A 26,288-nucleotide genomic window follows, 5' to 3' on the forward strand; every position below is an offset into this window, starting at 1 on the left:
GAGGTGCAGCAATGCTGAGAATGAGAGTCTCACTGATGAGCTGAAGAGGAACAGGAGGAGTTATACAGTCCTTGATCCCCAAAATGAGTAGCCCAGTCTGATTTTGTATAGACTTTCACAAGGTCAATGCCATCATGAAGTTTGACTCCAGTGCCAAGGATGGTTGGGCCTACTGCAATCCCAAAGTACAATAAATTTTACAAAGGGGTTTTGATCAATTCCCCTGTCTCTGTTCCCCCAAGAGAAGATTGTGTTTTCAACTGCCCTTGGCCATTTCCATGTTAAAACTATGCCATTTGGCAACAAGGGTGGTAGGAACATTCCAGCATCTCATGAAATAAATCCTTGAACCCTATAAACTGTACATTGCAATTTTTCCTCTGTAGTGATATGTGGGAAGATCACCTATAATACATAAGGGTAGTACTCAGATCCCTACTGATCTCACAGCTAACCTGGCAAAGTGTAAGTTGGCTGAGGCAGAAGTAACTTATTTAGACTAACCAGTAAAAGGAAGCTTTATGAAACCTGAGCAAGACAAAAAGTCCACATGTTGAATTCATCCTCCACTCTCTGGACTAGGACACTCTCTAAACTACATGGCTCCGTCGACGGAGCCATGTAGATTTGTTGTTTTGGCAAAGGTAAATGAAGCCGCGATTTAAATGATCGCGGCTTCATTTAAATTTACATGGCTGCCGCGCTGAGCCAACAAACAGCTGATCAGCTGTTTGTCCGCTCAGCGCGCTAGTCTGGACGCTCCCCTGCCGACATCAAAGCCCTTTGTCAGCAGCCCCGGTAAACCTCGTCCCACAAGGAATAACGGGGCTGCCGACAAAGGGCTTTGATGTCGACAGGGGAGCGTCCAGACTAGCACGCTGAGCGGACAAACAGCTGATCCGCTGTTTGTCGGCTCAGCGCAGCAGTCATGTAAATGTAAATGAAGCCACGATCATTTAAATCGTGGCTTCATTTACCTTTGCCTATGTGTCTAAGGGTACGTCTACACTACAGCGCTAATTCGAACTAACTTAGTTCGAATTAGTTAATTCGAACTAAGCTAATTCGAACTAACGCGTCTAGAACTAAAAACTAGTTCGAATTAGCATTTTGCTAATTCGAACTAGCATGTCCACATTAAGTGGACCCTGAACCGGGTTTAAGGATGGCCAGAAGCAGTGCCAGCAGGGCATCAGAGGAGGACTTAGAGCGTGGAGATGCTTAGAGCGTGGAGAGGGTGCATACAGAAAAGTTCTTCATTAGTTCCCATAAAGAAGGACTAGAGGACACCAAAGGAATGGAATGTGTAGCAGGCTTCAAACTAGTAACAGAAAGTTCTTCTTCACAAAGCAAAGAGTCAACCTGTGGAACTCCTTGCTGCGGGAGGCTGTGAAGGCTAGAACTAGAACAGAGTTTAAAGGAAAGTGAGATCAAGTCATGGAGGCTGGGTCCGTGGAGTGGTATTAGCCAGGGGGTAGGAGTGGTGTCCCTGCCCAAGGTTTGTGGAAGGCTGAAGAGGGATGGCACGAGACAAATGGCTTGGTCACTGTCTTCAGTCCATCCCCTCCAGGGTCCCTAGGGTTGGCCGCTGTCGGCAGACAGGCTACTGGGTTAGATGGACCTTTGGTCTGACCCAGTACGGCCATTGTAAGCTCAGGGCTCAGGGTCGGGGGTCTCAGTGGACCCCCTTGATTTTCATGCACACCTGCTCCTGGGTGGCCAGGCTGGCAGCTCTCCTGCCCTAGCTGACCACTTTCCTGTGCCTAGTGCAGAGATCGTGGACAAGGTCCATGATGTCTGCACTAGCCCAGGCGAGTGCCCGCCTCTTGCGGTCCCGGGCAAGCTCCCGGGAGCCGCCAGCCTGGTCCCGGGAAGAGGAGGAGGGCTGGGGGGCATCGGGTGGGTGGCTCGAGCCGTGCCAGGTGCAGGGTCTGCTGGCTGGGTGCTGGCAGGCTTGCACCTGGCACGGGCACCGTGGTGTTGGCCAGAGTGGCCACCAGGGAAAGCTGGGGAGGGCTAGCCTCCCACTAGTTCGAATTAAGGGTCTACACAGCCCTTAATTCGAACTAGTAAATTCGAAGTAGGCTTAATCCTCGTGGAATGAGGATTACCTAGTTCGAACTAAGTGCTCCGTTAGTTCGAATTAAATTCGAACTAACGGAGTGCTAGTGTAGCGCCTATGAAAGTTAGTTCGAACTAACGGATGTTAGTTCGAACTAACTTTGTAGTGTAGACATACCCTAATCTACATGCCTCTGACGACAGAGGCATGTAGTCTAGACACAGCCATATATACTGTTTTGTAGGCCTGGGGGGATATTTTATTTTGCATTGATTGCAGTTACCCTGACTGATCTGCTAAAAGGCAAAGACACCTAGAAGTTCTGGTGTGATGTCTGGTCCAATAAACCATGCACCAGTCCTTAACAACCCAGACTTCAGCAGGAGTTTATTTTTTACTCAAACACATCTGAAATTAGCCTGAGCACAGTGGGGGAGAAGTGTACCCGATTGTATATTTAAGTAAAGGGTTGGTTCCTGGGGAAAGATCATATTGAACGACTGAGAAGGAACCTCTGGATTCCTTATGGGTACATCTATGCAGCAGGGCTAAAGCCGAAATGAGCTACGCAACTTCAGCTACGAAGTGTAGCTTAAGCCAAAATAGCTTATTTCGGCTTTTTGCACTGTCTACACAGCACGAAGTCCATGAAAGACCACTCTCCCTCTGACTTCCCTTACTTCTCATAAAATGAGGGTTACAAGAGATGGAGTAAGAAGTCTTCCAGTTTGACATTATTTTGACATTATGTCAAAATAACTGCTTGTAGTGTAGACAAGGACAATGTTATTTCGGAATAATGTCAGTTATTCCAAAATAACACATCTGGGTAGACATACCCCAGATATTAAGAGCTGGGTAATCCTTTCTGCCAGTGCTCTTGCAGTGGCTATATTCCAAGAAAAACTGAAACCTTCAAATTATGCACTGCTCTCCGGTACTCCTGCCGATAGCTTCTGGGTGCAGCATTAAGCAAGAAAAGAGCATGCAAATGCAGATTTTTTTCCCCTCCAGGAGATCAAGACCCAAGACCAGGGAGATGCTTGAGCAAGAAACCATTCATGTCTGAAGGGGATATATGCTGGAATACACTCCCTCCTCATCCAAGTGATAAAGAAGTTATAAAGCATTCCTTCACTCAGGGTGTGTCTAGACTGCAGGCTTTTTTCGACAAAAGTGGTCTTTTTTTGAAAAAACTTGATCTGCATCTAGACTGCTGCCACATTCTTTTGAAAGTAAATCAAAAGAAGACAGCAATTATTTTGACCACGGAAAACCTCGTTTTTCGCGGACTAACGCCTTTTTTCAAAAGTGCTCATTTGAAAAAAGGCGCTATGTAATGCAAACTGTGCTTTTTTGAAAGAGATTATCCAGACTGCCTGGTTGCTCTCTTTCGAAAAAACAGCTTGTTTTTTCGAAAGTACTGGTTGTAGTCTAAACGCTCTTTTTCGAAAGAGGCTTTTTCTAGATGTAGCCTCAGATAACACCATTTAGGTTCACCAACATAACTTGCTTTGTCTGGAGAAGTGGCACTTAGAAGGGCAAGACTAGTCACACAGATAGGGGTGTTTTCGTGAGAAGGGAGGCTGCCGATGAGCATCACTAGCAGGGGAAACTCCTTCTGAGGCAGTTCCTAGCTTTTCCTTCCCAATACTGTCCTTGTTTGAGGCAAACTGACATGATGAGTCTGACACACATGAGGTCCTTACATCCAATGACCTACAGTGGGGCTGGGAAGCACTGCCAGGAACCAGAGGCAAGTGAATTGTAACTGGACTCAGAAATGAGTTGAATTACCCCCAGAAATGGTGAGTTGTAGGTACTCCCATAGGGGACCAGGGACAAAAGACACAGTGAGACTGTGGCTGAACACACGGTGAATGTTGGCTGACTACAGCGATGCACTTGTAGATGTGCCATTCTGTTACCTTTGATCTAGATAACTTGAATAATAATAATAGTGAAGCTGCAGCAGCACAGGTTAGTCACTTGTGTACAAACCCAAGGCATCTGGCAGGTTGGAAAGGTTATCACTAATAATACATTAACTATTATAACCACACTGACTCCTGAGTGCAACACAACTGAGCAACAATTTAGGAACATAGGAATGTCCATATTGGGTTAGATCAATGGTCCATCTAGCCAAGTATCCTGTCATCTGACAGTGGCCAATGCCAGATGGTTCAGAGGGAATGAACAGAACAGGGTAATTATTGAGTGATCCATCGTCTGTCATCCAGTCCCAGCTTTTGGCAGTCAGTGGCATAGGGATACCCAAAACATTGATTTGCTTCCCTACTCATCTTGGCTAACATCCACCAATAGACCTATTCTATGAATTTACCTAATTCTTTTTAGAACCTAGCTATATTTTTTGCCTTCACAATATCCCCTGACAGTGAGTTGCAGATTGATTATGTGTTGTGGGAAGAAGTACTTCCTTATGTTCATTTGGTGACTATGGGTTCTTGTTTTACTTTGAATTTTTTGCTGTTCGCTTTCTCCACCTCATTCATGATTTTATAGACTTATATCATATCCCCCACAATTGTCTTTTTTTCTAAAATGAACAATCCCAGTCTTTTTAAGCTCACCACATATGGAAACTTTTCCATATCCCTAATCATTTTTGTTGCCCCTCCCTGTACTTTTTTCCAGTTCTAATACATTTTTTTGAGATGGGGCAACCAGAACTGTAAACAGTATTCATGTTATGGACTTATATAAATGGCTTGTTCACTCCTTCAAAGAATTCTAATGGATTAATAGGCTGTGATTTCTCTTAACAAAAGCAATGTTGATTCTTCCCCCAACAAACCATGCTCATCTACGTGTCTGATCATTCTGATAATTTCATTTTTTTACTCAAGTTTACAATACAGCTAGACTGAAAACTGTGCACCCACAGCCAAAAGCCACAGCACAGAGATTCATGAAACTGAGAAGTAATGAGAATCCAAGAAAGTTAACCACACATTTCACAATCTATACATATATTCAGTTTGGGGCGATTTCTAGAAACGGGCAAAGATTCAGATTCTGATTTAGCTCCTTATTTGTTTTGAAACACTTTGCCCACTCATGGCTACTCCACCTACTGACATTGTTTAACCACCTTTTGAATTGGGCCTTAATGGAGTTTCTCATGTTGTGCTTGTTAGACCTATATCTGACCTCAGTTTATACTGCTGAAAATCAGGAGCTCCTCCAGGAAGTTAATATAGTTACAAAGGTGTAAAATAACTAATGTGAGATGAGAATCAGACCTGATGTGGGCACATTATGTCTGGAACACTAAGAACTTGATTTAAGCAATGGCAACTACACAGCTTGCAGTGGTGCAGCTGCCACAGTAGCACTCCTAGTGCAGATGCTCAAAGCTGATGGGAAATAGCTCTCTTGTCCACTTAAGTACTCCAACCCCCACGTGCGGTGGTAGCTCTGTTGCTGGGGAACCACAGCACAGTCCATCCAGCACTTAAATTGGTACAACTTACATTGCTCAAGGGGTGGCTTAGTCAGACTCCTGAGTGACACAATTTATACTCACATATGCTGTAGTATGCATGTAGCCTTAGTGTCAGGATAGGAATCAGGTATTTACGAGCAAATGATATTTAGTGCAGATACAAAATTCAAATGTTACAGACCAGGCTACACTATCCCCTTGTTATATCGTTACTATGTGCTCAGTGCTGTTTATTCTGCTTTCTGTGGTTTGATGTGCTCTGATATGTTTCTGCCTTCCTGAAAGCACTGCTGTCCAACTTCCCTTGATGTTACGCTGGCCTAATATCAGTTGAATACAAAATGTAATGCTTAAGCAAACTCTTTTCCAGCTCTGGCAACTCTACAATGGCTAAAGTTCATTTTGAGACCCCCTATCTCCCCCTCCTAAAACAAATATCCAGCCTCCACGTAGAGAGGAATGGAACCAAACAACCATGCATATAAATTCCTATTTATCAAAAATGAAACTGTTATAACAACATAAAAATCAATGTTTGTCCAATTATTTTCCGGAGGCAGTACAGTACACTGCAACATAGTTTCTCATTAGATTAAATCAAAACTGTTCTTAAATACCATTTTACCAGCTGTTACTGGATAAATGGTGAAATGAACAGTTTGTAGTAGCAAATGTGTAGCTTTTTTGGCACACATCTCTGCCAACATTACTACAGCTGTGTACAAAGTTTATAAAAAACAAATGCCCTCAGCGGGTATTCTTCAGTTTTATTGAAATTCATCTTTTTTTCCCAAAGTAATGTCCTATATTTCTGCTAGAATAAATGGTCCCATTGCCAGCAAAAACTCATCTGAAATCGTAAACTAATTCATAGTTTCTTTGCGTTTAATTATCAATGAAATGTGGTGAAAATATTCCTGGCAAATGGATAAACAGCTTCATTTCCTGAACTGACATAAACTCTTAGAGGGATATGATGATGGTTTTCTCCCTTTCCACAGATAAAATAACAGATACATACTGTCTATAGACACTGTATTATATGCACACTTTATTGATTCGACTTGATTTTTCAGATGCTACAAAGCTAATCTTATCATTCTCTATACCCCTTTATAGGCATCTACTATAATGCCTATATATATACTTATAGTCCTTGACTATCTATCTATCTATCTATCTATCTATCTATCTATCTATCTATCTATCTATCTATCTATCTATCTATCTATCTAATCCTTGATATTGAGGGAGCTGAGATAAAGAGAAGGCTGGGGGAGGGAGCGCGGGGAGTTGGGTGTAGGAACATCTAAGCTGCATCCTTTTTCCTCCCACTTGCCAGTATTATCACATGGCCACAAGATGGGGCAGCCCAATAGCATGAGAAACCACAATTCGCTATGCAAGGTGTCTTCTATATTTTAAACCTGGCTCTAAATCCTGACTTCCTCTGAGGCTCTGGGCTAGTCACTTTACCCCTCTGCCTCACCTTCCCATTTGTAAAGAAGTGGGTATATATTTAACTGCCATGGAAGGTTTTTTTTTCACTAATTAATGTCTGTAATGCAACAAAATTGCTAAATTCTGATATTATTAGGAAACTTTAGATGGTGGGGAATATATTTAGAAAGACGAAGACAAAAAGGATGGGAGAAAGAGGGACATAGAAGGGAGAAGAGACAAAGAAAAAGAAGGGAGCAAAATGCAAGAGATCTTTTAACATGGGAGAAAGCAAGGGTATGAACTATAGATAAAGTGAACAATAAAAAGTCAAGAGATGCTGTTTCTCAATGAGAGGAGCAAGATAGGTTAAGAAGGGAAAGCAGTCGACACAAGAAAGAGAAATGAAGGGAAATGATGTGGAGCAGGGTAAAAAGAAGTGAACACAAGAAAACGAATAAAAAATGGGAAGAGAAAGAAATAAACAAGAAAAGACAACTTTTATGTTAGTGAAATTATTTTACGCTCCTTGTTTTACTGTATAGCTCTGACTAGAAGTCTATGTCTGTGTCTAGACTGCATCCCTTTTCCGTAAAAGGGATGCTAATTAGACACATCACAATTGCAAATGAAGCGGGGATTTAAATCCCCCCCGCTTCATTTGTATAAAAATGGCTGCCGCTTTTTTCCGGCTCGGAGCTTTGCCGGAAAAAGCGCAAGTCTAGACGCGGATCTTTCGGAAAATAAAGCCTTTTCCGAAAAATCCCTTATTCCTCTTAAAATAAGGAATAAGGGATCTTTCAGAAAAGGCTTTATTTTCCAAAAGATCCGCGTCTAGACTGGCGCTTTTTTCCGGCAAAGCTCCGAGCCGGAAAAAAGCGGCAGCCATTTTTATGCAAATGAAGCGGGGGGGATTTAAATCCCCGCTTCATTTGCAATTGCGATGTGTCTAATTTGCATCCCTTTTACGGAAAAGGGATGCAGTCTAGACACAGCCTATATGTCTATGTAAGTTTGGAATGAGGGAATGAGATCTATTTGGACTGCTTATTTCATATTAATATTTAACATAAAAGCAGCTTGAATACAAACACCACCTTTGGTGAATGGTGGATTATATGCTTCTAGAAGCTTGACTCTGTATCTCCTTTACGAACCACTTTGAAGGCCTAGATACCATCCTTAACTGTAAAGTTAAAGCTATCCAAGTTATGAATCATAGCAGAAGGGAAATTTACATAAGTAAAATTAGCTGTGTTGTTTTATACCTTATGATCATTAATAGTGTTCAGAAAGAAATTCTTGAAATATTTTGTATGCTTATAAATGTGTTCTGATTTGGTTTAAAGTAGACAATAACTGATAAAACTCCATTATCAATTTCCATTAAAAAACTTTATATTTAAAAGTTTATTAATTATACTATGGTTCATATCTACTGAAATTAGATATTGCCTTGTGATCAGATCAAACATCACTCTACAGCACTGAGACTGGTCTCAGAAAAGCTTGTGGGTGAAATCCTGGCCCACCTGAAGTCAATGGCAGAACTCTCATAGGCTTCAGTGGGACAAAGATTCACTCTATGAACTTAAGAATACTGATAGGAAAAACAGCTAGCTGAGACATACCAGATGAATTGAGACATTCGGTAAGCCAATGGCAGAATTTTGAATATTCATGAAAACAAAAAATGTTGAACTTGGCAACAAGGTAAGGAGCATAATAAATAAAAAATCTGTATAAACCTCAAAAGCAGCCTTGATAGGGAAAATTATTTTTAAATTATAGTAATTTATGTAGGACTGTAATTTCAGGCTGGCTTTTATAAAAATAAAAAAGCAAGTTGCCTGACCTGGAGAGATTTCAATCTAAATAAGACCAAGCTCACCATTACACTGTACCTGAATTTTTATACCTTTGGTAGTGGCTGACCTGTCAGACTAACAATTTTGCTGGTTTCCTGCAATGTATTATAGAACCTATTGACCACATATTCTATTTCTTTCTGCTGATTTTAGGGTGACCAGATGCCCCTATTTCATAGGAACAATCAGATAGGCCTTTGTCTTATATAAGCACCTATAATTGCTACCCCATGTCCCTATTTTTTACTTGCTATTAGGTAACCCTAATTGATTTTCATGCCATTTATTTCAAGTAGACAGCGCCATCGCTCTAAATCTTCTTCCACTTCCTCTTTGCTTCTTACACATAACCACATCATCATCATTTGCAAAAAGAGTACACCAGGATTCCACTTTCTGGATGTTTTATGTAAGTGTGTGAAGCATCAGAATGAGCAAAAAAGAAACTTAGAGCTGAGTAGCAGTGTACTCTGACTATTATAGAACTTGTTCAGTTTCTCCATATAGTCTTCTAACTGTGCAAACAGAACCTTTTTACATGTACATATCAGTCTGATACAGTCTTCACTCATCTGCTTTGTTCTCACACACTACCAGGTGATTTCTCGCAAAATAGGGTGATAAGCATAGGCATCAACTCTGTGGGTGCTATGGGGCTGGAGCACCCATAGGATAGGTCGACACTGCAGGCTAAAGTCGTTAAATTGCATAGCTGATGTCAAAGTACTTTAACTCAGCTTTTGGTGCTGTGTACACTGCAACAGATCGCAGGAAGAACACTCTTCTGTTAACTTCCCTTACTCCTCATGAAATGAGGGTTGCAGAAGTCTGAGTAAGAAGCCCATTATTTCAAAATTATTTTGAAATAAAAGGCTTGCTGTGTAGACACACACTTTGTTATTTCAAAATAACGCTGCTGTGTAGACATGCCCATAGGGAAAAATTAGCAGATCCTCAGGACTCACTGGCAGCCAAGATGCATTTGGGAGAGGTGGTGGGAGTCTGGAGGAAGGGCAGTTTGGAGACAGAACAACAGTAGGAAAAAATAGATTGGGGGTATAGGAGAAGGAATAGAATGGGGGCGGAGTAAAGGGTAGGAGCAGATAGAGTGGAGTGGGGGTGAAGGAGGGATCAAGCAGCCCCACCCCACCTCCTGGATAGAAGGGAAATTGTCTCTTATGGTCCTAAGCCTTCTCATGATTCATGAATTGTGTACAGATTTTTCCTCCTTTTTCTTTTTTCCATATGCAATGTTAATGCAAAGATATCTATTTCTGACATGCCTGATATGAATCCTCACATGATTATCACTGACATTTATTTCTCCCACCAGTTTTTATCAATAACTTTTTACAGTTCATCACAGTTTAGGCCAAAGTCTAAATTGTGTGTTTCCTGAGTTTACTACCATGGTACTTACCAAAAACCTGAGTACCTCCTTTTCTCTTAAATACTGGCACTAATGTGCTCTTTTTTCTGACATCGGGCTTCTTCTCAGTCTTCATGATGAAATTAAACCATTGCATTAATATGTTCATGCCTACTTTTCAAGAAAATGTTGAGAATTGCATCCTGCCTCAGAAAATAAGGAGCTCAATGGTCAGATTTTACAAAATGGGATACAGAACCCTTTGCCTGTTACAGGTCAAAAAAGACAGCTCATTTGTCTACATACAAACATAAACTGAAGGTTAAACTGGCTGACCAGAATGTTCAATTACTACTTTAAAATGTGTCTGTTTCCATTAAATGACCGGAACTGGAGCATGTGTTTGACCATTCAAGATTTCTAGGGGAGGCCTCCATTGTACACTGAACGTGTTGCTGAAATGTGTTCCTGTCACAGCACTGCTCTGTAATAAGGTGGCATAATATGGCACAGAGCAAGATTTTTTTAGGCTAGGCCCTCAGAGCAGGTGCAGAGAGTCTACATGGCAATCGGTATCCCTAGAAGAAATTCTGGTTGAGTCATTCTAAATGTCTCTTGCATATAGCAAATGACTCTTTGCTACAGCAGCTCTACCACTGTTTCGTGCTCCTAGGTCCTGTAGTTTGGTAGACTTCGGCCTAAATGGAAATATGGCTGTCTGAGTGCACCTAAACCTGGGACTGAAAGATGAATGAGGATTCAGAGGAGTAACCTGGGGAATTCTGAAAATGAGATGTGCATGGGAGGAGGAGATTAAAAGAATGTTGGGCCTGTTGTTATCATGGAGCTTCTTTAATCCTTAATAATTATGATACAGGTTTAGTTGAGGAGAAAGGTGAGATCTTAGATTTATGGAGGTGATGTGCCCATTGGGTGGAAGAGAGATGAGACCTATCACCATGAGGGTCTGACAGAGGTAGTTCCTTTAAAATCACATCTAGATTTCACTTAGTTTGCAGACTGTCTAGGTGATGAGCCTATGTATCTCCTGCTATGTGTCTCTGCCCCTTCCCCTCCCTTGAGTTTGTTAGGTTTGGATCTCTTTGGGCATGTGTATACTTACTGGAAGAGCAAAACTTTGGAGGTCAATCTTCTGGCATTTGATTTAATGGGTCTAGTATAGACCCATAAATCAAACGTTGAAGGCAGTTCCTGCCAACATCCAGTATGCCTCCTTTTGCGAAGAGTAAGGTACGTCTCATAGACTCATAGACTTTAAGGTCAGAAGGGACCATTATGATCATCTAGTCTGACCCCCTGCACAGTGCAGGCCACAGAATCTCGCCCACCCCTCTTAGAATAATCCTCTCACCTGTGTCTCAGATATTGAAGCCTTCCAATACTTTGAAGGCCCCAACATGCAGAGAGTCCTTCAGCTGTGATCTGTGCCCAATGCTACAGAGGAAGGCGAAAAACCTCCAGGGCCTCTGCCAATCTACCCTGGAGGAAAATTCCTTCCTGACCCCAAATATGGCGATCAGCTAAACCCTGAGCATGTGGGCAAGACTCACCAGCCAGACACCCAGAAAGTTCCCTATAGCAACTCCTATCATCCCTCCATTGACCTATTTCCAACTGGAAATGAATTTAACATATCTAGAGCTGTGCATTTAACATATCTAGAGTTGCGTATCTTAAGCCAACCTTTCTGGTCTACTGTAGACTAGGCCTTTATGATTACACCTGTATGCTTCCCATCATGCCAACTATTTTATTGTAAAAATCACTACACATAATTAAATCCTATTTTTAAGGAGTTGCATCAGTAATATCAGGCATTTGTTTCATATTTCGCATAATTACAATATTCCAATTCAGTGCCCATTTAAAAAATTGCTCTGCACATTCATGTGCATTTTTATTTAAACCTATTTAATGCCTCAAAATTCTTCTCCAGTACTCAATTGTCTGAAACTTTAAGTCTCACATTCTTAGCGCCTAGTGTTTGAAGTGATGATTCTATCATTTTAGAATATGGCTCTTCAGGCTCTAACTATGCTGGAAGATTGTCACGCTTCTGAAACAGTGTTTTAAAACTGATCTTAAAACTGATTTGATTTGAAATGGCTTTTACCATGGCTGTGGATAGAGTATAATTTTTTTTAAAAAAATCCTCTTTTGAAACAGTTTCAGCTCAGAAGATCTAAAGAGACAGTGCAGTGCACACAAACTTTTCTTTAATATGTTTTCCCTCAAGCTCAGTTTTGAAAACAATGTTCTGAAATTTCTTTGGTCACATCAGTGGTAAAATCTTATTAGCTAAAAACAGTTTTAAGGAGAAATTTAGAATCAGTTTAAGAACTTAATCCACTTTCCTGTTTAGACAGGGGCAGGAAGTGACCTTAATTTGAAATGTGGTCCATTGCATCCTCTAGCTAGAAAACACTTTGTATCAACAGGTTTATTCTCCCAAGGTAATACTGTTATATGTGCATAGGCATTACACTTGGTTATTACCAAATTCCATTTCTGCTTTCTCCACCTCATGTATCTGCCTCTTTCACTCTGCTCCCTATGCTTAGAACACTCGCTTTTCTTACTTCTGTGCCAAAGCAAAAGCCTCTCAGTGAGACAGATCTGGCCTGCCTAGGACTTTGATCTGGCCTGTGAGGCAGGTCCAGACCCTGCCCCCAGCATGTGGCCTGGGAGCTAGAGATGCATGAGACCTTTTAACTGCTTCTATTTAAAATGCTTATGTCTTCCCTGCACCTTACATAGCAGCCGCCGGGAAGGTGCAAGCCCTTTAAATAGAAATGGTTGAAAGGGCTCATGTGTCTCTGGCTCCCTAGCAACATGCTAGTGGTGCTGGAGCTACAAGGCCTTTTAACTGCTTCTATTTAAAGGGCTCGCACCTTCCCCATGCCTGTCGGGCAATTCAGGAGTTCCAGAAGATGCAGTCATTGTGAGCCTTCCCTGGCCAACTGACGCTAATGTCCATAAACCGTCCCTTGTGATCCACCAGGGCCTCCAGCACCATCAAGAAGTACCCCTTCCTGTTTATATAGCCAGAGGCACAGTGGTTGGGGGCCAGTATGGGGATGTGAGTGTCGTCTCCGGCCTCCCCGGCAGCTGGGGAGGCCCATGGTGGCAAAGCCATCCACGGCAGGTTAGATGTTGCCCAGAGTGATGACCATTTGCAACAAGATGTTGTTGATGGTCTTGACTACCTGCAGATGTATGGCCCTGATGGTTGATCTCCCCATGCTGAACTGGTTCCCGATGGAACAGTAGCTCTCCTGCATGGTAGCTTCCATAGGGCAATGGTGATGCACTTCTTCAGGGGGATGGAAGGTCTCAATCAGGTGTCCTGTCACCCGAGGGCAAGGGCAAGCCATTCACAGAGCTCCAGGCAGGTGTCCTTCCGCATACAGAAGTTATGGAGTCACTGCAGATTGTCCCATCTCTGCAGGACAATGCAGTCCCACCAGTTGGAACTGGTCTCCCTCCACCAGAAGTGGCATTCCACAGTATGCAGGGGATTGAGGATCGTATGCTACAACAGGAGCACCAGGGCCTGGATGAAGGGGCCCTGTGGTTCAGGCTTGCCTTTGTTGTACTGAATCACCATGTGGGCAGTTTGGATGCAGTGCAACATGAGGCACAGCACGAGGCCCATGAGCCTGGCAATGCTTTGCAGCAGCTCCAGCTTCATGTTGGAAGCGCTGTGGTATCCGCAAGGACAACCAGAGCACACGGCATGAGTTTGGTGTCCCGCGAGGGGGTAGGCAGAGGGGGAGTGGCATGTGAAACGCAGCTGTAGAGAGAAGCCTCTGTAAGCACATGTCTCAGTCAGCCTGAATAAGCTGCCACAGGAGGTGTCCGCTCTCTTTGTGACCCCCCGCCTTCGCCCCCGAGTGCTTCTGGGGACTTTAAATCTGATGCAATCTGTGTGGATGTGCTATTTCAAAATAAGTCAGAGCTATTTCAATGCTGCCTTTTAGTGTGGATGTGCTACTTTGAAATTATTATTTTGGAAGTTATTATTTCAAAATAAGTTATTGTGAAATAATTTCCTAGTGTATACATGCCCTTAGGGTACTTCAGGATTTGTAGAAATGTTGGCCCCAGACACAGTAGAGTTACGCCCTTCTTTAATGGGTTTGTTTGAAATAGGTGCTTGACATTGTAGATATGTATTTGCCATTCTGGGCAGCAGGGTATAACATTATTAGAGGGAAAAGGATTGCACATAACTGGCAAATTCTAAATATAAATATATACACAATAGCCTATCATGCTGACAATACTGTTTTATGGTTTTCTTGTACTCCTCCATTGGTCTGTCTATATCCTACTGTTGTCTCTTGTCTTATACTGAGGTTGTAACCTCTTTGGGGCCAAGGACTGTTGTTTTTTTCTGTACTACTCAGTATCTAGCACAATGTGAGCTCCCTGGTCCCTGACTGGGTCTTTTAGGAGCTAAGATAATACAAATAATAAATAATATGTAACATAACAGCATGCATGTGAACATCACAGCCCTTAATTAAGCATAATTATTGTCATAACTCTGCAGAAATAATATAATATTGCTCACTTATTCAGCTTTCCAGAAAGCCACTCTGCCATAGCAGAGAAGGCTGCTTCTAATATTAAGTTTCTCTTTTTTTGTCTGTGAGAACAACTTTTTAGCTTGTAGTCTAATTAGGCACTCCCAAAGATCAAGAATCAGAGAGTTTGCTTCATCTTTAAGCAGCTGTGCTCCCAGCTGGGTTTATGTAATGACTTCACTAATTTCCTTTCTTTTAATGTGTTTGTTTTCTATTGGTTAGATGCATTGTTTAGAGTTAGTATAAAGTTCCTTTGCAAAAAGTACTGTTTCCGCTGTTTTAGTAAGCCTGGAGTAGATTCTGTAGTTCTGATTTATGAGCTAAACTGCTTTATTCAAGTCAGCTTTATGATAGTCTGCGATGCTTTTCAACGGTTTCTGATTTTTCAGGTGCTATTACATTTTTTGGGTTTTTGAAAGTGCTGTTCCAAGATATCGTTATAGGGTGTGTGGGTGTGAGTGTGTCTGTGATGTAACAGTTTGGAAAACATGCTGGCTACGTCTAGACTGGCATGATTTTCCGCAAATGCTTTTAACGGAAAAGTTTTCAGTTAAAAGCATTTGCGGAAAAGAGCATCTATATTGGCACGGACGCTTCTTTTTGCGGAAAAGCGTCCGTACCAATCTAGACATGCTTTTGCGCAAAAAAACCCCGATTGCCAGTTTCACGATCAGGGCTTTTTTGCGCAAAACAAATCTGAGCTGTCTACAGACTTTTGCCCAAACAGGAACAGCATAGTATTTCCGCAAGAAGCACTGATTTCTTACATGAGAATGTCAGTGTTCTTGCAGAAATTCAAGCAGCCAGTGAAGACAGCTGGCAAGTTGCCAGTCTAGACACAGCCGGTGATTTTAGCTTATTGTGTATATCTCATACTCCAAATGAAATATGTCGAAGATTTTCCAGAATTTCATTAGAACTACTCTAATTTATTAGGGAGTTGTTCTTTTTTGTCAAACAGCTGCTGTGCTTCACCCCAGATTTGGCTGAATTTTATCGGCTGATGGAGCAGTGTGAAGTAAGTACATCTTGAATATTAGTTTGGAATCTTTGGGATCAAAGATTCCGTAAAACAATACTTACACCGTCCATTGCACATTCAAACATTGTACAAACCTTAACTAATCCTTATCCCTATTCACAGGAAGGGAAATCAAAGCAAAGCCAAGCAAATCAGCATCAGAGCTTATGTTGTTCTTATTCTCAGCCATGTGTTCAGACCACTTGACGATACTGATTCCTCTACCTTCAAATCAAATGCAGCATGGTGTGTAGTTCATACATTTTCCTTCATGGGCACTTGTACGATTGGGCTGCTAAAAAACTAGGTTTTTGCTTAAGGCAGAAGAGGCAGAGCAGTGAGGAAAAAAGGGAGTGAAAAGATACATTATTGCTTTATGCCAGTGCTCAATTTGTGCTATGGCTTGCCAGGGATACTCCGACATCTCCTGGCTTGGGAGTTCATAGCTGCGGCATAGCTGAGCTTCCCGTGTCAGTTATGAAAGTAAAAAATTGCTTGAGCCCCAGCATTTCTTTTACTACAAATTAAGCACTGCTTTACATGGTATTCAAATAATGTGGTCCAGTTGATGATGGTTATAATTAGTTGATAATTCAATAACAGTCTGTATTTCATAATAACCAAGGAAATCTCTTCATTTACCCCTCAGCCTGACCCAGGCAGAGAGGAAATGCCATGATTTGAAACTTAAACTTTCCTAATAATTACTCTTTCTGGGTGTGACAGTTGCCACTTCTTTGCTACCTCTCCACAAGAAGCTGGGTTTCACCTCCTTAACATAGAGATTCCTCTGTTGTCACGCCCACCAGTGCCTGTTAACCTCTGACTAGCACAGTCAAAAACAGACACATGAAAATTGTGTTTCCTGAACTTCTTCAAAGGTGAAAAATTGTTCAGTTTGTGTTTTGAACGGTATTTCATCTAGGTTCTTTTTATGACCAAACCAGCTTGTTCATCCCTGCTTCAGAGTGAATGAAATGCCAACCTCACTTTGAACTTCAGCTGCCCTTGCTACTTTTTCACTTGTTCCCACCATGCTGACACTGTGTTCAATTTTGATCTGTGAAAAGCAGTTTTCACCTGCAAAAGCCATATTTGCTGGCCACAAGGCAATGCTGGGTAAAATCTCAAGATAAATAAAAAATGGAACTAGCATAAAGGATGATTTTGTGTATTGCCTTAATTTATATGCTGTGAACTGCTGGCATTCAGAATTTCATGAATCATGCCAGTAACTCAACTGCTTTCTCAAAGTTCCCATTTCTATAATTAACTGTTACATCAACTTTTAGTGATCTCCTACAGCAATACAAAGTGGTTTTCTGTAAAACAGTTTATCCAGGCTTAAACACCTCAGGGTAAACTAATCAAGATCCTTAATGAACAGTACAGCTAAAAATATTTAACAATTAGAAACATTTTTCCTGTTACATAAATCACACTGTATAAAGTAACTGACACATAAACATAGCAACTATTATAAAAGACATAATTCCACTGGATACTGATGTTTTCTTTGTAAATGATTATATTAGATATGCACTAGTATTATAGAATTGTAGGGTTGGAAGAGAACTCAGGAGGTTATGAAGTCTCAAAGCAGGACCAACCCCAATTAAATCATACCAACCAGGGCTTTGTCAAGCTGGGACTTAAAAACCTTGAGGGATGGAGATTCCACCAATTCCCTAGGTAAGGCATTCCAGTGTTTCACCATTCTCCTAGTGAAATAGTTTTCCCTAATATCCAACTTACACCTCCCCCACTGCAACTTGAGACCATTGCTCCTTGTTCTGTTATCTATCACTACTGAGAACAGTATTTCTCCATCCCCTTTGGAACCCTCCTTCAGGTACTTAAAGGCTGCTATCAAATCTCCCCTCACTCTTCTCTTCTGCAGACTAAATAAGCCCAAATCCCTCAGCCTCTCCTCATAGGTCATTTGCTCCAGCCAGTGGTGACCCGTCAATACAGGCAAACTAGACGGTCGCCTAGGGCACCAAGATAAATGGCCGTTGAGGGCTTTGGAGGTGGGGGTTCCGATCGCGCGCTGACCGCGTGTTTCGCCAAGGGCGCCAGTTGCCAGCAGCTCGTCTAAGGCCACTCCTGGCTCCAGCCCCCTAATCATTTTCATTGCTCTCCTCTGGACTTTCTCCAATGCATCCAGATCCTTTCTGTAATGGAGTTCCCAGAATTAGTCTCAATACTCTAGATGTGGCCTCACCAGATCCAAATAAAGGGGAATAATCACTTCTCTAGATCTGCAGGAAATTCTCCTCCTAATGCAACCTAATATGCCATTAGCCTTCTTGGCTAAAAGGGGACACTGTTGACTCATATCCAGCTTCTCATTCAGTGTAATCTCCAGGTCTTTTCTGCCAAACTGCTGCCTAGCGAGCTGGTCTCCAGCCTCTAACAGAACTTGGGATTCTTCCATCCCAAGTGCAGGTCTCTGCACTTTAAATCGTTAAACCTCATCAGATTTCTTTTGGCCCGATCCTCCAATTTGTCTAGATCATCCTGGAATCTATCCCTGCACTCCGACATATCTACCTCTCCCTCTGGCTTAGTGTTATATGCGAACTTGTTGAGGGTGCAATCCATCCCCTCATCCAGGTCAAAAATAAAGATATTGAACAAATAGATAATTAATTGACTACCCTACCTTTTCCATATGAATCAGGGGTCCTCCTCTGTTGCACCTTTCTCCTTGTGTTTCTTCCTAGAATCCCACTTTCCCACTTACCTGAATTGCACCTGCATTTAAAGCACTCCTCACTAGGTTTGCAAGTCTGCCTGTGAAAATGCTCTTTCCTCTCTTCGTTAGGTGGATCCCATTGCCAGGAACAGAATCCCATGGTTGAGAATCCAAAGCCCTCTCTCCGGAACCACCTGCACAACCACTCATTTACTTTCAAAATTTGACAATCCCTACCTGGACCTTTTCCTTCAACATGAAGGATGGACGATAACATCTCCTAGGGTATGTCTACACTACCCTCCTAGTTCGAACTAGGAGGGTAATGTATGCATACCGCACTTGCTAATGAAGCCCGGGATTTGAATTTCCCGGGCTTCATTAGCATAAGCGGGGAGCCGCCATTTTTAAATCCCCGCTGCTTCGAACCCCGTGTAGCGCGGCTACACGGGGCTCGAACTAGGTAGTTCGGACTAGGGTGCCTATTCCGAACTACCGGTACACCTCGTTTCACGAGGAGTACCGGTAGTTCGGAATAGGACCCTAGTCCGAACTACCTAGTTCGAGCCCCGTGTAGCCGCGCTACACGGGGTTCGAAGCAGCGGGGATTTAAAAATGGCGGCTCCCCGCTTATGCTAATGAAGCCCGGGAAATTCAAATCCCGGGCTTCATTAGCAAGTGCGGTATGCATACATTACCCCGCTAGTTCGAACTAGCGGGGTAGTGTAGACATACCCCTAGAGACCTCAAACTCCTTGATCCTTCTTCCCAGCCCTACATAATCTACAGTGAGCCACTCAAGGTCAATCTTGGCAGTATCATTAGTTCCTACATGGAGAAGTAGGAAGGGGTAGCAGTCCAAGGGTTTGATCAGTCTCAGAAGACTCTCAGTCACATTCTGAATTCCAGCTCCATGTAAGCAGCACACTTCTTGAGATTCCCAGCCTGGATGGAAGATGGATGACTCGGTCCTTCTTAGGAGAAAGTCTCTAGCCACTACTACCCGTCTCCTTCTCTTGGGAGTGATGGTCATGGAACCTCCATCCCTAGAACTTTGCATCCCATTTCTTCTGGTCAGTGGGGTCTCCATCAGATTCCTTCCCTCAAAGTGTTTTCCACCATAGTACCTGTGCACAGAGCCTGAAAGCAGTTACTTACCTCTGTTGGGTTTGAGGATTCTTGAGTTGTCTTTCTTCTCTTGGAGGTCACATGCTGCCAATTTTCTTCCCTGTTCTGTACTTCACTCTCTGGTTCTTCAGCCTGCTGTGCCTGCAGTATCAAATACTGCCTTCTATCCAGAAAGTCTTCCTCTTCTCTGATGGAATGTAGGGTTGATACCTGAGCCTGTAATCCTTTAACCTTCTCTTCCAAGATGGAGACCAGGTTGTACTTAGTACAAACAAAATCACTTCTATGATGTAGGAGGAAGACAAACATGGTCACAACAGCTGATCTTTCACTATACATACTGTTTTCCTTCTGAGAGATTCCTCAAATGTTTTTATTGCATCCTGAAGCGAAAAGAAAAGAAAAGAAAAGAAAAGAAAAGAAAAGAAAAGAAAAGAAAAGAAAAGAAAAGAAAAGAAAAGAAAAGAAAAGAAAGGCAAAAACCGTACCAACTAATGTGGGACTCCCTCCCAGAGAAACTTCCAGGCAAACTCCCCTATTGGTTGCTGCCCTGTTGTCTGCTCACTAAGTTCACTCTGGGTGCCTTTTTGATAAGGCTGCTGGCTCCAAGCAGGTGGCCCTTCTCAAAGCCTTGTCTCCAATCCAATCAGTCCCTCAAGGCCTACCTGGAACAAAGCACTTCCTATTCATACTTTTCAAACTGTGACACTTTTCAAACAAACAAATATGGTCAAAAAGTCCCTGCAACTAGCACCAGTCAAACAATGGTTTGAATCTCCATCTCTGGAGATATTTATGAGCAGGTTAGATTGATATCTATCAGGGATGGTCTAGACGGTGGTTGGTCCTGCCGTGAGGGCAGGGGGATCAACTTGATGACCTCTCAAGGTCCCTTCCAGTTCTGGTATTCTATGATTCTAATGGTCACAGGCAGTAATTAAGTTTCTCATCAATTCTACTAAGAAAGTAAGGGTTGCCATTGCTCTTGTGTTTGTGTATGGACAATTTAGATAATCAGTAGACTGCCTTACCTTTTCCATATGAATCAGGGGTCCTTCTTTCTGCTTTTTGGGGTTTCTTTGTTTTTCTTTTTTTTAATGTTTTTTACAAGGGGGGTATCACCAGAAATGGCATTTTAAGTACCAACCCGAGAAGTATCATGCATTTTATGAAATTCATACTATACATAGATAGTACCTGACTCATTTATAAAGTACAACCTGATTCTTTACTTGTTTTAATTCCACATTATATGAATTTTCTGTTCTTAGATAATCATTACATTTATTTGTGCAGAATCTCTCAAGGTTTAGCACTTTCAGATGCATTCTTTCATTTCTGCACCCATAGTGCAATTAAGTTCTCTACCCATGTAAAATTCTAGAAAGGATAGGTTTGGCTGCTGACCACAGTAGCCAGAGACAATGGATGGAGAATACCTCATGTCCTGGGTTTATCTCTGCTACCAGAGGCTGCTCTCAGAGATGGCATAATAAAGGAGATGGACAGTCAAGAATCAGGAAGACACAATTGCTATCCTGTGGCTGCTGATTTTCCCGACATCTCAACACAACTCTCACGTTGTGGAAAATTTGGGCCCAATAATTTAGCACTTGTGCAGTGTGTTCAAGCCAAGGATCTCAAAGTAACATATCAATTTTAATTGATTACATTTTATTACACCCCTGAGAAGTGGGTATGTGATCTCAGTTTTTCAACTGGGGAAACCAAGAAACTGAGAGTTTAAGTAAGTTGCTCAAGGACACACATTGTTGATGTAATTGTTATTTATTGCTCATGTTACAGTAGTGCCTAGGAACTCCTGTCATGGATCAGGGCCCGTTGTATGAGCTACTTAACAAACACAGAACAATAAAGACAGTAGGGATGTTAGATAGCTTGTAATTGAATAGTCATGTAACTGCATCAAATTTTAGTTTAAAAAACAGTTCCCCGTGCAGAGTGGCTCCCACCTGCTGCCCTGCACTGCTGCCTCTGATACAGAGACAGCAGCATGGGGGTGGCAGCAGCCCCTGTCTAGCTATCAGGGGAAGTAGTGTGGGGATGGAGGGGGAGCAGATCTGGTCCTTGTAGGGAGCAGGCTTAAAGTCGACTCTGCACAGGCACTGGCTCCTGCTTCCTTGCAGCATGATACAGAGACAGCAACGGGCGGGGGGGGGGGGGGGGGGGATGAAATGCATGTAGTCAAAAGGATTAACTGATAAACCCAGGCTTATTGGTTAATTATATAGTCATCTACACAATGACATCCCTAAAAGACAGTCCGCACCCAAAATCCTCAGATACCCTGGCCCTGGATATCACAGTGTAACCAGAGGACAGTGCTTCCTCTTTAATTTTGCTTTGTTGGCAAAAACAACATCTAGATTAAAAATTTAAAACAGTTTGGTTTTATTTTTTAAATCGTGGATTATCTTGAATGACATTCTCAGAGAATATGGCTGGCTGTAAAGCTTAAAGATTACAGACTATTCCACTTCCTAAAAGCTCCCTGGTAGGGCTATATTAGGAGTGCACTGAACTCCTCCGTGTTCTCCCATTGCCGTTCTCCCATGACATTTCCTGTATCTGACATATTGCATTTCTAGCATAAATGATGACTGTCATCATGGCCCTGTGACTTCTCAAGGCCAGCTTGAAACTGATCTAATAATTTTTTATTATTATTTTTTGCTGCCCTGTTCTTTTTGTTGTTGCTCCTCTTAGACTTTCTATTAGCTTTAATTACACTTGTGGGAGACTCATGAGCGTAGTAAACTTGGAGAACTAAAAAAAAAGTGATCATCTGCCAGGCTGGGTTTTTCCTGATTCCTCCAAACCTAATAACATTATCTCTTGAATATTTTAAGTTTCAAAACAAAAACAGCTTATCGTTCATTTTCTCACCAAGACATGCAACTATTCTGAGACAACTGCATCTCAGAAGTCATTTTATTAGCACACTAAAAAAGTGATTTCAATGAAAAATTAGAAGAAATTAAACTGGCAGTTTAGACCAGGGAACAGTTTAACAACATTTAAACTCAGCTTTGTGAGTCAGAACAAGTAATCTATACTTCTCACATATTGAGCAACTAATAATAATGATCCTTAGAGGTCCTGCTACACTGAAATTATAACATTATTTAACAGGGTATCAAAACCTATATATCAGTCAGTCCATTAACCTTATCTGCTTCTATGACCCATCAAGATAACTGCACTCTTCAGAGACAATGCAGCACTCTCGACCCAAGATGAAGTTCAGAAGAGTTGCAGATAAAGCAATTGTCACAATCTGGGTCCAGAGGAGGTCACAATAATCTAGACTCTGACCACCTTCAGGGCACAATGTAAAACCCTCTCTTAGAAGAAGGGTAACCCTCCACAATCAGATAAATGGGAGATAAAATGAAAGAAGAAAGACAAGTTATTGATATATATTCTAACTATAATATCCTACAATAGGGACAGAGGAAGAGAATATAACTCCATAAAATCTACTAGGTATACTTGACCTTATCTGTTATAATAATATGTGTGCTATGGAAAGTCCTTAGAATGATGGAAAACACAATGCCTAATTGTGGGTATGTCTAGACTGCATCCCTCTGTCAACAGAGGGTTGCAGATTGGGCAGGTTGACATTGCAAATGAAGTGGGGATTTAAATATCCCACTCTTAATTTGCATAAAAATGGCCACCGTTTTCCCCGACTCAGCACTTTGTTAGCAAAAAGCGGCAGTCTACAGGGGGATCTGTCAAGAAAGAAAGCCCTTTTCAACAGATCCTGTAAATCTCCTTGCAGAAGGCATAAGGGATCTGTTGAAAAAAGGCTTCTTTCTCGACAGATCCCCCTCTAGACTGCCGCTTTTTGTGGTCAAAGTGCTGAGTTAGCAAACATGGTGGCCATTTTAATGCAAATTAAGTGTGGGATATTTAAATCCCCGATTTATTGACAATGTCGACCTGCCTAATCTGCATTCCTCTGCCGACAGAGGGATACACTCTAGACATACTCTATGTGTTAGCATATCCTAGAAGTATACCAAAAGCCCTATACTGTCCAAGTTGTAGCACAGGATCAGGAACATGGTAAAGCATGGTATGCTCTCCTTTGTGCAATAAAAGAACTAGGTTGAGAGATACACTGGAACCAAGTCCCTCAACATGGTGTTTTTTCTGGGGGTACGTCTACACAGTAAGAGCAAGCCCGTTACTTTGAAATTCATTCAAAATAATGGGTTTGTTATTCTGATGTCCCATAAACCTCATTGCACAGAGTTTAAGGGATTTGTCAGAATAGCGCTCTATTTCGAAATTAGCACTGTTTAGACAGTGGCAAATTTCAAAATATACTATCTCAAAATAAGCTACACAATTTGAGTAGCTCAAATTGCGTAGCTTATTTCAAGCTACGTGCTACTGTGTAGACATACCCTCAGCAGAAAACTCTCAGTCCAGCAGTGGTATACACATAATTTAAATCTGCATCTCTTTAATTTTTCATTGATTTATGAACATGCCTAAAAAGGTGTACCTATCAATATAAGTGTTGGAGCATAAACTTTCGTGGGCAAAGACCCATTTCGTCAGATGCATGTAGTGGAAATTTCCAGAGGCAGGTATAAATATGCAGGCCAGAATCAGGCTGGACATGACTAGGTGGATCCAATCAGAGAGGATGAGGCCCACTTCTAGTAGCTGATCTGGAGGTGTGAATTCCAAGAGAGGAGAAGCTGCTTTTGTAGTTAGCTAGCCATTCACAGTCTTTGTTTAATCCTGAGTTGATTGTGTCAAACTTGAAGATGAACTGTAGCTCAGTAGTTTCTCTTTGAGGTCTGGTCCTGAAGTGTTTTTGCTGCAGGATGGCTACCTTTAGATCTGCAATTGTGTGTCCAGGGAGATTGAAGTGTTCCCCTACAGGTTTTTGTATGTTGCTATTTCTAATTTCTGATTTGTGTCCATTGATTATTTTATGTAGGGACTGTCTAGTTTGGCCAATGTATATAGCAGTGGGGCATTGTATGCAGATTCAGACTAACATGGCTACCCCTCTGATACCTATCAATTTACTTACTGAAGATGATGGTGCTATGCTAGTTTCCATCACCTGAGACTCTGGCCTATTGAGTTTCCAAAGGATACACAGTGCTTCATTAGCAGAGCCAAACTAGATCCCTGACTCACAGCTCTTAGTCCTATGCTTCATATACTGTCTCTCCAAATGAAAATGAAGTTACAGTGATTCTCGCAGCAAAAATACAAGTACAGTTTAAAATCTAATCAGTCTCAAAGAAAAGTTCCAAAGCATTTTACTGGTCTACTAACTAAAAGTTTACTACAAATATCATTCAGTGTAGCTATGCAATATCTCTGAACACATGCTTTATGTTGCAGCATATAGGATACAACATCTTTCACTGTTCTATGTTAAATCATGCATTCAGTTGTTTCCATTTATACTGCATCAAAGCAGTTGAAATCCAATTGAAAAGTTTCTTTAGACAGCCATTGTGTGGGAACATGATGTCAATATTAATAAAGCCTGAATTTCCCCTTGGCTCACTTCTTACAGATAAGCTTTTCAATAATACACTGCTTGCACCAAAGGTCTGATGGGACTGGGAATAGTAAAAAACACTAATAAAAGAATGTTGAATGTTTTTATATTAAATTTCCCCACAGGCAAACTGAAAGCCTACTTAGAGTACGCCAATCAACATGGCACTTATTAAATGTAACAAGAGTCCTGTTACAGCAGATCTTTAAAGTCCCTAAAAATGAATAGGAAAATAAAGACAAAAGACAACTGCAAATGCATTTTTAGATGCAAACGCTGAACACCTCACCTGATACTCACTAATGTGACACTATGTTGTTTGATCTTCAAAAAGATTCCATTTTTTATCAACCTGCAGCTGTATTTTTGTTAAGCTTCTCTATAATAGTGGAGAATTTTATCCCTTACATTTCCAGTCTTTTTAAAGGTTAATTTAGTGTTGAAAAAAATAAGGTCTGTATTTAGAAATAATGTGGTTTTCAAAAAGTTGGTAAACATGGTACAATAGTTATACAGCTTGAACAACACAACAAGAGTGGGAATCTTTGAACAAAAGACATACCTATCACAGCTGAAGTAATTAGAAACAAACATTAAGGTATTATTATAATAAAAGAAAGAGAGATTTGGGCTCCTGAATGCCATCTCTTTGTAGGGATTACATGTGATTCACAAAAACCCATCTCTTACACTGGAATTTAAGTAATATTTTTCACCATGTCAAGGTAGTGACAAATATATTAAATCTGTCTGTCTTCTGAGAATCCGAACCCCAATCTGAGACTTTGCCTTGGGCACAGCAATAAAAGTAAACTCAATTGTTAAACATTGGGTTTATTTCCTGCAGAGGGGTAGAAGAGGAAGAAAAAGAACACTAAAAGACCTACGGTATGGTAGTTTGACTGCAAAAATTTGGCTTAGGTGAATCTTGAAAGCTGTTTGTAGTCTGCAAAGAGCTGACCAGAAATATGATCCTTGGTTTTTCTCCCTATATCTAGATGCAAATTTGCATTAAAAGCTGACATTATATTAAGAACATTCCCAATATTGTTTTTCT

The sequence above is a fragment of the Pelodiscus sinensis genome, chromosome 1, assembly GCF_052426305.1.
Source record: "Pelodiscus sinensis isolate ZL-2025 chromosome 1, ASM5242630v1, whole genome shotgun sequence".
Lineage (NCBI taxonomy): Eukaryota > Metazoa > Chordata > Testudines > Trionychidae > Pelodiscus > Pelodiscus sinensis.